At 36.5% G+C, this 12,772-nt stretch overlaps 1 protein-coding gene across 1 annotated transcript in view; it reads left to right on the top strand.

Moving 5' to 3' along the window:
* Positions 1 to 1,916: 1,916 nt before the first annotated feature.
* LOC6035291 (5-hydroxytryptamine receptor) overlaps positions 1,917 to 12,772 on the top strand; it is a 160,053-nt gene continuing 149,197 nt past the window's right edge. The window contains exon 1 of the mRNA XM_038264335.1: positions 1,917 to 3,290. The gene's annotated coding sequence lies outside the window, so the exon portion shown is untranslated. The remainder of the gene's footprint in view (positions 3,291 to 12,772) is intronic.

Genomic DNA, 12,772 nt, shown 5'->3' with positions numbered 1-12,772 from the left:
AAAGATTATTTTATATCACTCCTGAAAGTTTCAAGAAGATATTTCATTACTTAACGGAGTGAGAGACGATTCTAACTCTAAATTTTGCCATGTGAAAAGTGAAATGTCAAATTTTTCTTCGATTTTCTCTAAACACCGACTTGATTTGCAGATGCCACGAAATCTCGAGATGGGATGGACCAAAGCGGCTGAAAATCCCGTGTGCATACCGAAGCCTGATTTCTAAATTTTGCTTTTTTGAAAACATACAAAAATCAAAAACTGTTTTTCTTTATTTACAAAACAAAAAAATATGTTTACCTACATTTTTGCCGACTCACATGTACGTAACTCCTTAAACCTTTTCTTCAAACTCCAGTCAATATCATTTACCTATATTATGTTTTTTCAAAATTTTCCATAATCAAATCATTACTATTATTTTGTGTTTTTCGCATTTTCAAACGTTAACCTCAAGAAGATCGCAATTTGCTAAAAATATTGCTTTAATTTTGGACTGATTAATTGGCAAAAGGTTGTTTTGAGACCACTTAAAAAAAGTTTTGGCAATTCCGTCGTAAAATTACATATTTTTTCTGTCATTCTTGAATGATGAAAAAGCCTACTTTTCTGTACCAAAAACAACAGAATCGAATAGTAACACATTTCAACATAAATGCTAAAAAGTTCTACTTTTCAGCACTGAAACGGAGGCTGAAAAGTTGAACTTTTCAGCACTTGTTTCGAAAAGCAAGACTTTTAAACTTTTTTTTCTATTGAAACGGTTAATTGACAAAAATACATGGAAATTTTACTTTTAATTCCACTCAAAGAGTGTTTTCGGAGTTGCAAAAATGTTGTATGGAACTCGTTGCATAGCATGATTTTTTCAGCACTCTTCGTATTTATCCAACTCGGTGAACCTCGTTGGATATACGACTCGTACTGAAAATATCAATATCAATATAAAAGCCTTTTTAGCCCATATGAGGGTTTTCAGAACCATGATAAAACCTGTAAGTTTAAAAATATTACTAGGGGCAGATTATTATGATCTAAAACTGTTTTTTTGCACACATTGGCGAATATTTCCTAATTTTTGTGCTGTTACGCAATATATTTTAGAAAATTGAGGGGTAAGTAAAACATCTGCTGAGCTATACGGGACTTTCTTACTTAAAAACGTGATATCTCGAAAAGTATGGAATTTACTCTGAGGTTTTGATTGAATTTATTTCAAAAAACTCTCAGCAATCGAATGTAACCGTAAGTTCTCGTTCAAACGGTTAAAAATGCATTTCAAAACTTCAAGCGCAAAATGTTCATATCTGGCAACACTGTACGAAAATTTTGAGTACGCCATTGGATTCTAAGTTAAAAAATCTTCAAATTACCATACCCAAAAGTTTACTTTTTGGTTTTGTTTTCTCTTTGAAAAATGCATTCTAAATATGAGTTTTTTTTTTCAAAAATTTAAGAAAAAGATAGGGTTGTAAGAGGCGCGGGCGTGAACCAAATTTCACCAAACTTGGGATTCTTTATTTTTGAGGCAAACAGAACTCGACGCGTGATCATTTGGGTGGAAATGACACTAGAGCATTTTCTTTATTTAACACCCAAAATTCGTTTATTTTTAATCTAGTGATTAAAAAAAGGGCTTTTAATGGAGACTGGTGGAATAGTTTATTCAAATGAAAATAATTTTCAAAATGTTCAACAGTCACAACAAAAATCATTGCTCCACTAGGGAGATCGATCTCACCATGCCAATACGTGCTGTAACTTTCATCAAAATAACTCTCTCAGCTGTGACCGCCAAAAGAGAGCCTCCCCCGACTCGAAAAGAGCGGCGAGAGCGGGCCGCTGACTGGATTTTGTAATCTTGGCGGTCAACGCGCTGGCACTTACTTCCTGGATTCTGCGGGACTCGAGCCAGAACCAGTCGGGGTGTTGCTTCCGTAGCGAGAGGACTCTTGGGAAAGTGCCGGAAGTTTTGGTAGGACGCGCTCGTTGCCCATCGGTGTCACGCGTTCGTGGTTTTCTTTTTTTTTTTTACTTTCCGAAGACATTTCGGTGATCAAAAACAGCTTCCCCGCCGAGTTACGCCCGAAAGTATGCACAACCCATCAAAGTGTCGTCAGCGGCCTTAGAAAGTTTGGATTTCGACGGAACCGACGACGCCCCAAGATTTTCGCGTTGTTGTGATGCTTCTGTGTGCTTGGGAGTGTGTGTGTTTGTGTAGAAAGGTGTCCTTGCCCAACCTTTAGAGGGTGAGGAAGGGGCGGGGTAAAATGTGATTTCCCAGCGAGCGTTAGATCTGATGCTGATGATGATGATGACGTACGCTGCATAACCACAGGCGAAACCGTGGAGTACAGCGCCATCTATTGGGTGCAGCCAGTGATGTCAGCTGTGCTACGGGTTTGGGGAGGCTAAGGGTGAGAGTGCACGAGAGTGAGAGGTACTCCTGAAAGTATACGAGATTAAATCTCGACGGGGCGTAAGGATTCCTCTGGAAAGTCGTAAAATACAAATGTTGTTGAGGAAGAAAAAAAAGCGCACAAGCGGAATCAGTGCAGTGCAGCCATAAAACAAAACCTCGATACAAGTCGCCGTGCCGTGTAATCCGTCGTCGAGTCGAGTTATTCCATCAAAACGTGAAAAAAACGAGAGGAAAATTCACATAAAACTCAGCCAGAACACACAAAGTCGTCGCTGGGATATTGTGGCGCGCGCTCTGTGAAACGACACAACGTGGAAGTGTAACAAGCAAAAAATACACTCGAAAAGCGAGATATAAATCGCTGATGGAACCGGTTCCGCGGTATTCTAAAAGAAGAAGAAGCCAAATAAAGTGAATCGCGTCAAGACGCGTTCAACAAATAGCAATCGAAACAAGGAAAAAACCCATCAACACAAAAAAAAAGAAATAAAACCAGGAGAAAACTTTATGAGTTGTTGTGATACAGTGGTGTGTTACGAGTAGCAAGGCAGCAGTACTGGAAGCTGTCCGGAAATTGGCAAAGTGCTTCCTCTTCTTCCGTGCTGCCAACAAAAAGTGAGTGCCGAATCCGGCGGCAAAACACAATAATCATAGCAATTGTAAGAAGTCGCACGTTTGGTGCAGACAGCAGAGTCGTCGTCGTATCCTGTTGCATAAATTTAGGGGGATCGTGAATTTTTATAGCTTGCTCGACGGAACGGAACACACGAAACAAAAGGAGTCGAGTCGAGTTATTTCAAATGTCGGTGGCTCCAGAAGGGATTGCTCGGATTTGAACCAGAAACAGCCCCGAAAGGGGGAAAAAAAGGTAAATTTTAGCTGCCAGCAATTTCGGTTTGCATTTATGTGGTGTCACACCGATAAACACCTCGTGGTTTAGGGTTTCCTAGCTTTCCGACCTAGCAGGTGACCTTTGAGGTTCTGTTATCGGGCCAATTGGAACGAGAAGAAGCACGTTTTCTGCGGGAGCACCACGGAACGAACGGAACATGTTCGTAGATGATCAGCTACCCGTAAATTGAAAACTGTCAATTCAAACCCGTGAAGGTCACCTGAAGGTCAACCATCGCCAAAGTAACTTGGATGTTGGAAACATAATCAAATTCTTGGAGCTTACAATAATGTTTTGAAAAAGTCCAAAATGTTGTTCTGTCAATCGGGGTGACATTAGGTTTAAGGGTGAGATTGGGTCATAATTCAGCATTTTTGTACGACCCAATCTTACCCCACAGACCCAATGTCACTCCTGATGCGATTATGCGACACAAATAATTCACAATTTTAATGCGATTGAAAATGTTCTTAAAAAATTTCTGATAATCTGATATAAAACATATTTTTTTTACTAAAATAGAAAACTGTAAAGATAACATAAATAAAAGTATTCCAAATTAATTTAAAAGACATAACACGTATTTGTTTATTGGCTGATCCTCAAACGTATTTGGCACTCGGGTTCAAACTCAAGGCATTAGGATTAGGAATCTGTGTAACTAACGTGTGATTAAGGCAGAAATCGGAGAAAAATTTAGCAAAAAAGGCAATTTAGAGCAAAACTGTCAAATTTCAATGGACAAATAAGTGTTTTCTGATACTAAATGACGAATGTGTCTTAAAAAACTTCAATTGAAAAATTTATTTTACTGTAATTTCATTTCTTTCGCACAAACAATGGTTCACACACGCTTAGATGAGTTTTGAATTCGGCCTGCCATTTTAAATCTTTTAGCACCCCTGTTTTGGAACATATTTTTTCTATTAGAGCGTTTTTTGATTAATTTTTTGATTTTATTTTTTATGCGTAACGTTATAAAAGAACGAAAATTTGCAAAAAATAACTGTTATGTATCTATTTTGCCGAAGATACCAAATCAATGCTCAAAGAAGCCATTTTGCATCATTAGTTCGTTCATATAATTTTCCATACAAATTTGGCAGCTGTCCATACAAAAATGATATGTGAAAATTCAAAAATCTGTATCTTTTGAAGGAATTTTTTGATTGATTTGGCGTCTTCGGCAAAGTTGTAGGTATGGATATGGACTACACTGAAAAATTTTTTATTGGTTATTTTTAATTTCACTTTTTGTCATTTAAACTAGATTTGCAAAAAAAAAACAGTTTATTTAATTTCTTTTATTTTTTGACATGTTTTAGAGGATATCAAATGCCAACTTTTCAGAAATTTCCAGAATGGGTAAAAAAATTTTGACCGAGTTATGATTTTTTGAATCAATAAATATTTTTACAAAAAATCGAAATATTGTTCGAAACTTTGCTGAAGACACCAAATCGGTCAGAAAATTCCTTCATAAGATACAGATTTTTGAATTTTCATACATCATTTTTGTATGGACAGCTGCCAAATTTGTAAGGAAAATTATATGGACTAACTAATGATGAAAAATGGCTTTCTTGGGCATACCGAAGGCACCAAAAAGGTTTCAGCCGGATTAAAAAATACAGAAATTAAAAATTACAGAAAACAGGCCGATCCCGTACAGAACTGCTCTTATATAGAAATTTCCAAAAACTGCAAAAAAAACTATTTTTTAAAACATTTTTATTTTTAAAACCGCTGTATCATCACAAGGATTGGACAAAGAAGAATGGTCAATATGGAGACTTTTATGTAAAATTGTCTAGGGAATTGATTCCCACTATCAGTTTTTGTAGTGCGTCTTTTCCGAGAATTCCCGGGATAAAAATCCCGGGATTTTTCCACAGCGGGAATTCCCGAATCCCGGGATTTTTTTATAATTTGTCCCGGGAATTCTTGAAATTGACAAAAAAAAAATCTATTTTTTTCGCGAAAATATATTTTTTTGTAGAAATACATAAAAAGTTGTTAAATTTGAGTTTACAGATTTCGAAAATTCCTAGTGCTTTATATATTTTTTTATTTATCGCTCTGTATTTTTAAATAGACTACTAATTACATTTATGAATAAAAATAATTTTAAAAATTGGAAAAATATATTAATCTATTCAGACTTTAGTCCCGGTTTTCCCCAGTTGACCATAGCAGAATAAAAAACAAAAAAAAAATAATTTGTTTTAAGGGGTTACATGCATCTAGAAAATGCAAAAAAACTTATTACAGATTTTTTTTAAATCCGCTCACTCCTTTAAGTTTCATGAAGATATTTTATTTTTAAACTGTGTAAGAGACGATTTAAGCACAAAATTTTGCCATGCGCAAAGTAAACTGTCAAACTTTGTGAACATTTTTTTCTTAAGATAGGATAGGCCAAATCGGCTGAAATTGGGGAGAAGACTCACAAGACCTCACGTGTGCATGACTTTTTTGAGTATCGGCCTTCGTCAGGCACACGGAACCAGTTTAACGAGTGTTCACCAAAATTATGAGCCGATTTGGTCAAAGCAGTGTTGAGATATCATGGCACCCATTTTTTAAACTGCCAACTTCAAATTGTTATATCTTGGCAATGGTACAACCAAAAGTTTTCAAATTTATTTTGTTGATAGATGAAAATATATATTTTAATGTCTTGAAAATAGATTTGAAAAAGTTTAAATGTGTTCTCGTTCCAACCTCTGACATTTATGGCGATTTACATTTATGTAAGCCCTTAAGCTATTTAAAAGCTGTCGTATATGTTTAGATTGAAGTGAAGATTATCACCAGTTAATATAATTTTTAGCTTGAAAACAAAACAAATATAACAAAAATATAAATTTTATAAATGTTTAAATAAAATCCCGGGAAATTCAAAACCCGGGAAAATTGGACGCCCTAAGTTTTTGAACATTTTGAGGCTTAGACCACTTTTCAAAATAACAGTTTTAGTGAACGATTTTTGTATTTTTTAAGGAGGGACATACCATCATGTAATACTCGTGGGTCTTTTTGTAACATTTTTGGCTATTTCCTCAAAAAAATCGTGACATCACCTTAAAATTTAACTTAAAACTTAAAAATTTGAAAATCTCAACGGCTTGGAGACAGAGTTATTTTTAAATTATAAAATACAAATATATTTAAATATCTCACGCTCATCTCAAATGACATTTTTTAGTACAATTAGCTCCATATACAGCAGTTGCATTTGAAAAGAGCCTAAACCGAAAAAAAAGTTCTCCGATCGGGCTCAAAATTTTCCTTGGCCAAAACAATTAGACCCGTATTTTTTTGTTTGGCCATTAGGGTTACCTACATCGTGCTAGGGTGGTTCAAAAAATGGCAATTTTCGTCATTTTTCTCAAAAACCTCTTTTTTCGAAAAATCATATCTCCGCGCCATTTCATCCGATTTAGCTGTCCTAGACGCAAAAAAAGGTGAGTTTGGCTATTTGGGAAAAATAGTGAGAAGTTTCAAAAATCTAGCTTAACATTTCAAAAAGTCGCATGAAAACTTAAAATGGCGTTTTGACCGTATCTGGACCAAAAAGCCTATGTCTGAAAATATTTCTATCGGATTCCTCGGAAAATTTCACATATTTTTCAAAAAATTGGCGATGTCGAACCGTACGTTTTGGAGATATGATTTTTTGAAAATAAAAACTGAGTTTTTCGACGCGCCACGCGCAAAAACGGGAAAATGACGAAATCGGCAAAAAATTAACTTTTTTCACTAAAACTGCGATAACTTTAAAATTTCAGCGATGACCTATAGATGGTTGGGTATCTATAGACCATAACATCTATAGGTCATCGCTGAAATTTTAAAGTTATCGCAGTTTTAGTGGAAAAAGTTGATTATTTACCGATTTCGTCATTTTCCAGTTTTTGCGCGTAACGCGTCGAAAAACTCAGTTTTTATTTTCAAAAAATCATATCTCCGAAACGTACAGTTCAACATCGCCAATGTTTTTAAACGCTATGTGAAATTTTCCGAGGAATCCGATAAAAATATTTTCAGACATAGGCTCTTTGGTCCAGACACGGTCAAAACGCCATTTTAAGTTTTCATGTGACTTTTTCAAATGTTAAGCTAGATTTTTGAAACTTCTTACTATTTTTTCCCAAATAGCCAAACTCATCACCTTACTCTTGAGTCTAAGACAGCTAAAATCTGATGAAATGGCGCGGAGATATGATTTTTCGAAAAAAGAGGTTTTGCGAAAAATGACAAAAATTTCCATTTTTTGAACTACCCTAGCACGATGTAGGTCACCATAATGGCCAAACAAAAAAATACGGGTCTAATTATTTTGGCTAAAGAACCTCTAGAAAAATTTTGAGCCCGATCGGAGAACTTTTTTTTTCGGTTTAGGCTCTTTTCAAATGGAATTGCTGTATACATAAAAATTGCTTATATAGGCCTAGGATAAAAAGTCTAAAAGTATCATTAGATTTGGAGAGGTTCGGGTACAAAAGTATCAGACAAATTCATGATTTCAGCTGGAATTGCTCTATTTTTACAAGTTGGAACAACCGACACGATCTAGCATTCCCGATTAAACAAAATATTATATCGTGTTATTTGGACCCTTTTCAAGAAACTTTGAACGTTGAAATTGAAATCTAATTGGTTTGATTTATTTAACGGCTTTTTTGAAATGGTATGCTAGAGCACCATTAGACAGTAGGAGAGCAAACATTTTTAAGGGCTGATTTTCCAATGTGCTTTCAAATCAATAGTTTTATGACAAAAAAGTTTGAAATAATCAGTTTAGTGTTTGTAATGCCAGTCAATAAACATGTTGTAATTTTTTCTTCTTCTGATATTTTTTATTATTTTTCAGCTGATTTTTTTTAATAAAACTTTGATGAATACTTTTTGCTTCAAATTAAAAAAAAATACTCGTAATTTTATAAACAACAATTCCCCACGAAAACAGCAAGGCCAAAAACAAAAGTGCTTCGATTTGGCTCAAAATTGGGCCCGTATTTTTTTGTTTGGTCACACAGCATTTAATATTGTATGAGAAAACGTGTACACAAAAAGCATGTACAAAAGAAAAAAAAGGTTTGCATACCTAAAAAATAACATCAATTTGGTGAGAGTCATATACAGATTACCAATTACACGCCCCAACCATCTCGGCTATCTCACCGTCTTGTAATATTTGGTTCAACGCCGATGTACGTACGTGTCCCGTACACCGTTTTTTTCATTTGTACATGCTTTTTGTGTACCCGTTTTCTCTTACAATATTACATGCTTTTGCTCACAAAGGTGATGTGATGCAATTTTACACAGAATTTTTTTACTGTACATTAGAGTGACCTACGCCGTGCTAGGATTGTAAAAAAATGCGATTTTCGATGATTTTTGCAAGAACCACTTTTTTTCAAAAAATCATAACTTCCCTCCATTTCAACTGATTTTAGCGGCTATTAAGGAAAAATATCTTGATGTTTCCAAAATCTAGCCTGACCTTTGAAAAGGTCGAATGAAAACTTAAAATGCCGTTCTGAACGTCTCTCTTAAATCTATAATTTAGGATTGATTGATTTTTTTGATCCAGTTAAAAAATGCTACTGCAAAAATAATAAAAGGCCTTATCAAAATAAAAATGATGCTCTCCTACATCTGCTAACCCAACCTTAAAAAATATCTCCAATCACAATGCTTTGAATAAACCGATCCGAATAATCGTGTAAAACAAATTGGCTGCTGAAATCTGATCCAGAACTCGCCGCTGCATAGTTAATTAATAAGAACAACTTAATTCCGCCCCAGACCGAACCCAACCGAACCAAAAATTCATTTTATCACTGGATCGGATCAACTAAGTCCCCCCCCCCCCCGAAACGGAGTTTTATCGGAGCTATGAATTTTAATGATGTCCTACGGCGGGCCATCCCAAGCCAAGCCAAGACACAATTCGGTGGAACGTGCCCGCCAGCACTGCTGCTGCTGCTGCTGCGTGTTACCCTTCGAAATTTTTGCCGACTATCCGCAATGAATAAGTAAGAGAGGAGCTGCAAAAGTTTGCTTTTGTTACAGAAGCCTTTCGCCGGGGGGCAAGTCAGCAGTGGGCGGTGCAGGTTGAAATTTGCATATTTTTACGACTCGGGCGACACCTCCCTCGCCCTCCTCCTACAAAGAAGGCGCGGCGACCGGGAACGCCTTTCCGACGTCCTGGCCGGACTTCCTGTTGTCGCCCTTAGCACTGGTATTATCTGCGGGGAGCTTGGTTTGGACGATTTTTTTTTTCTGGAGGGACATCTAGTTAGATGAATTTAGTAAAAAGAAATGCCCGGATTTGCTCAATTCGGTCTGGGTCTCGTAAGTCACTATTAATGAGTATAAAATTATTGATAAAATGTGTGTGTGTGTGTGCAACCAACCAAACGGAGCCACGCGGCCGCTTCTTACAAATTGAGTTGTTTCCATGTATTTTAGATTTACATTCTATACATGCAAATAACTCGCATAGGCATTTGGATAGTGTTAGCTCTGCCGAGCTTCGGTGACCCATTTCTACGCAGGCTAGCCGTGCGCGGGTACCTCAGCTTGAACCGACAAGCCCGCCTAAAGAACGTTTGCATCAATCGGATTTAAACGTTATTCAGAACTTCCGGGTCCTTGCCAAATGGACAAAGACCCAGCACGTATTTAGTTGGTAGTAATAGTATTCCTAATTCCAGTCAAAGCTCACCAAGCCGTGATGGCACAGTGGTTAGCGTTTTTGCTTACCAATCCATAGAACGGGGGATCGAACCCCGCCTCGAGCGACTTTGATTTTTAGTTCATATTACGTATTTCAAGTATTTTAAGTCTTAAACTTTCTCGTTGGATGATGAGATGGGCATCGAACCCAGGACCATTCGCTTACAAAGCGAACACCGTTGTCAGTCAGCCACGGCACTCCCATATTTTTTTCTGTTATGTAATACATGAAAATTAAACGTAGATCCAAAAAGGAAAGAGCTCACCGGGATGGGACAACACGATCCAGGACGAAACATAAAGACAAATCCATATTTTTGACTCGATCATCTCGATCACCATTCAGCATGAATCGATCCCGACAGCACCGAAATTTCCACCAGCAGGTTCAAAAGGTTCTGCTTCTAGCTAGGGCAAGCTCACTCTTGAAGGTCCCTGTCTTCGGATTTGCTTGCCAAACAAAACTGCCACCGTATTTCCAGTTTACGAATCATATTTCTCTTTGACCTCCAATTTGAAAATTCGTCGCTCAGCATTAAAATATTAAAATTAAAATTCACTTAGAAAACTATAACAATCAAATCAAGAAACGGAAAAATCGCGGAGCAAAAATTGAAAACGTCACGACACGCGCACGGCTTGCTTCGATCTTCGAGTATAAAATTATTGATAAAATGATACAAAATTCTAAGGTTTGGCGAATCCAATCAAAAACTTCTTCAAAAACAGAGACTTTCTTATCACTGCGTTCCTGCCCAAAACTCTAGCACCTTTATCGCCACGGCAGTAAATTGGTAGAAAAACACATAAATCAGTGCGGCAAACCTCCCCTGCTGAGCTCGTTATTTTCCCATTATCCTGCTAAAACAACCAGCTTTTAGTCGTAACAAATGAGTAAAATTATCATCTGCTGCCACACTGCCGGTGTTTTTTTCCCTCTCTCTCGATTTCTTCTTCTGCCTTTCACGGCTAGGGACGAGACCAAACCCTCCCCTCCCCCACCACCCAAAAAAGGGGTGTAATCAACCTGCTACCTGTGCCGGGTTAGCGTGCAAGGCCCAGGAAAGCGATTAGCATTTATTTACTACTCTCTGCCACCTCACCTCTCCGAGAAGCAAGCTGGAGGGATAACACGGAGTCCTTTTTTGTGTCCCAGCAAGGCGACCGACGCGATGTTCCAGCGAGCGAGTTCGCCTATTAGAAAGGCTAATCAGGTTTTGGTTTTTTGTGCTTTATTTTTGCTGTTCCAGCTGATTGCCGGATCAACTCTGATCGTTTTGCACCCTTCGACAAAGTTGTGCGAAATTGATTTTGTCTTCAAGAATCTCACACTTGGATAATATTGGGTGATGCCTGCGCCACCTGCTGGAATCTCGAAACGATGTTTTTCCCCATACATGTTTTCTCTTACCAACTTTAACGAACAATATCGACCGCCAAACCTAGACCTGATTTTCTACAATTTTCAATTTTTCTTGTCACCCTAATGAAAAGTTAGTTGTCCTGATTGCAAATTTGAGTGGAAATTGGATTTTTTCTAAACATCTTTGGTGCTTTCGAGGTTTTCGGGTGGTTCTAGACTTCGGTGTTTCAGCAAATTGAACTTCTCTAGTTTTTTTTAGGGCGTCTCAATTAAAGCAACTTTCTGAAGAATTGATTTTGGACTTATAAGTTGCATTTTAACGTAGAAAAAAAAAAATTTGGAACTAAAAAACCTCGAGAAGCACAAGCGATATTTTATGTTCAATTTTTAAGGGAAAATTGGGCAAAAATAAGTTTGTTTTTTTTTTTTACATTTGCGATATTTGTATTTTAAACTGAGTAATTCCCCAAGTCGACTTTTCACTGTAATCCTGGATTTGAATGAAACTTTGTTCAAGCGTCTCTATGAAATCGGTCCTTTTTAATTTTAATATTATTTTTTGCATTTTTTTTAATCCGGTTGAAACTTTTTAGTTTGTCCATATAATTTTCCATACAAATTTGGCAACTATCCATACAAAAATGATGTACAGTATGAAAAAAAAGTATTTACACCCCCTGGGCACTATGCACATTTTGTGATGAAACATGGAAACAATTTAAAGTTTGACATAAACCTAGTACTACGTTTTGTTCAGAAATTCATGCCGAACATTTTGCTACAAAAAGCTTATGAAAAGATAATTTTTATAAAAAGTTATATAACTTATACTATTACAGAAATCAAAAAAGGTGCAAAAAAGTTTGTACACCTTTCGAAAAACTAACATAAATAATGTTATTTGTTCACAAATCACCATAAATCCATTCTCCCAACTCCAAATAGGCATCCTTGACTGATTAAAAAATTATTTGGATTGAATATATAGTTAACTAATTACTTAGTACAAAAGTTTATATATTTCTGGAAATTCTTATTAACTTATCTAAACTTAATTTTGCAAACTTTCAATTTAACTAAATGTCAATATATAACCATAGAATTGCTAAATAATCATTTTGGAGTGGGTATAACACCGTTTGGGGGTCTTTTACTTATTTAACATACTGTATGAAACTTAAACAATCTGTACCTTTTGAAGGATATTTTTGATCGATTTGGTGTGTTCGGCAAAGTTGTAGGTATGGAAAAGGACTACAGTTATGCCTTGGTTTAGCACCGCATATGGGGGATACAAAACCGAGACGTGCATAACTGAAGCACAGAGCTATGGTATTTTGACTAT

Source organism: Culex quinquefasciatus, chromosome 3 (genome assembly GCF_015732765.1).
Source record: "Culex quinquefasciatus strain JHB chromosome 3, VPISU_Cqui_1.0_pri_paternal, whole genome shotgun sequence".
NCBI lineage: Eukaryota > Metazoa > Arthropoda > Insecta > Diptera > Culicidae > Culex > Culex quinquefasciatus.
The sequence above is the reverse complement of the archived record's forward strand: the minus strand, read 5'-3'. Positions and strand labels throughout refer to the sequence as shown.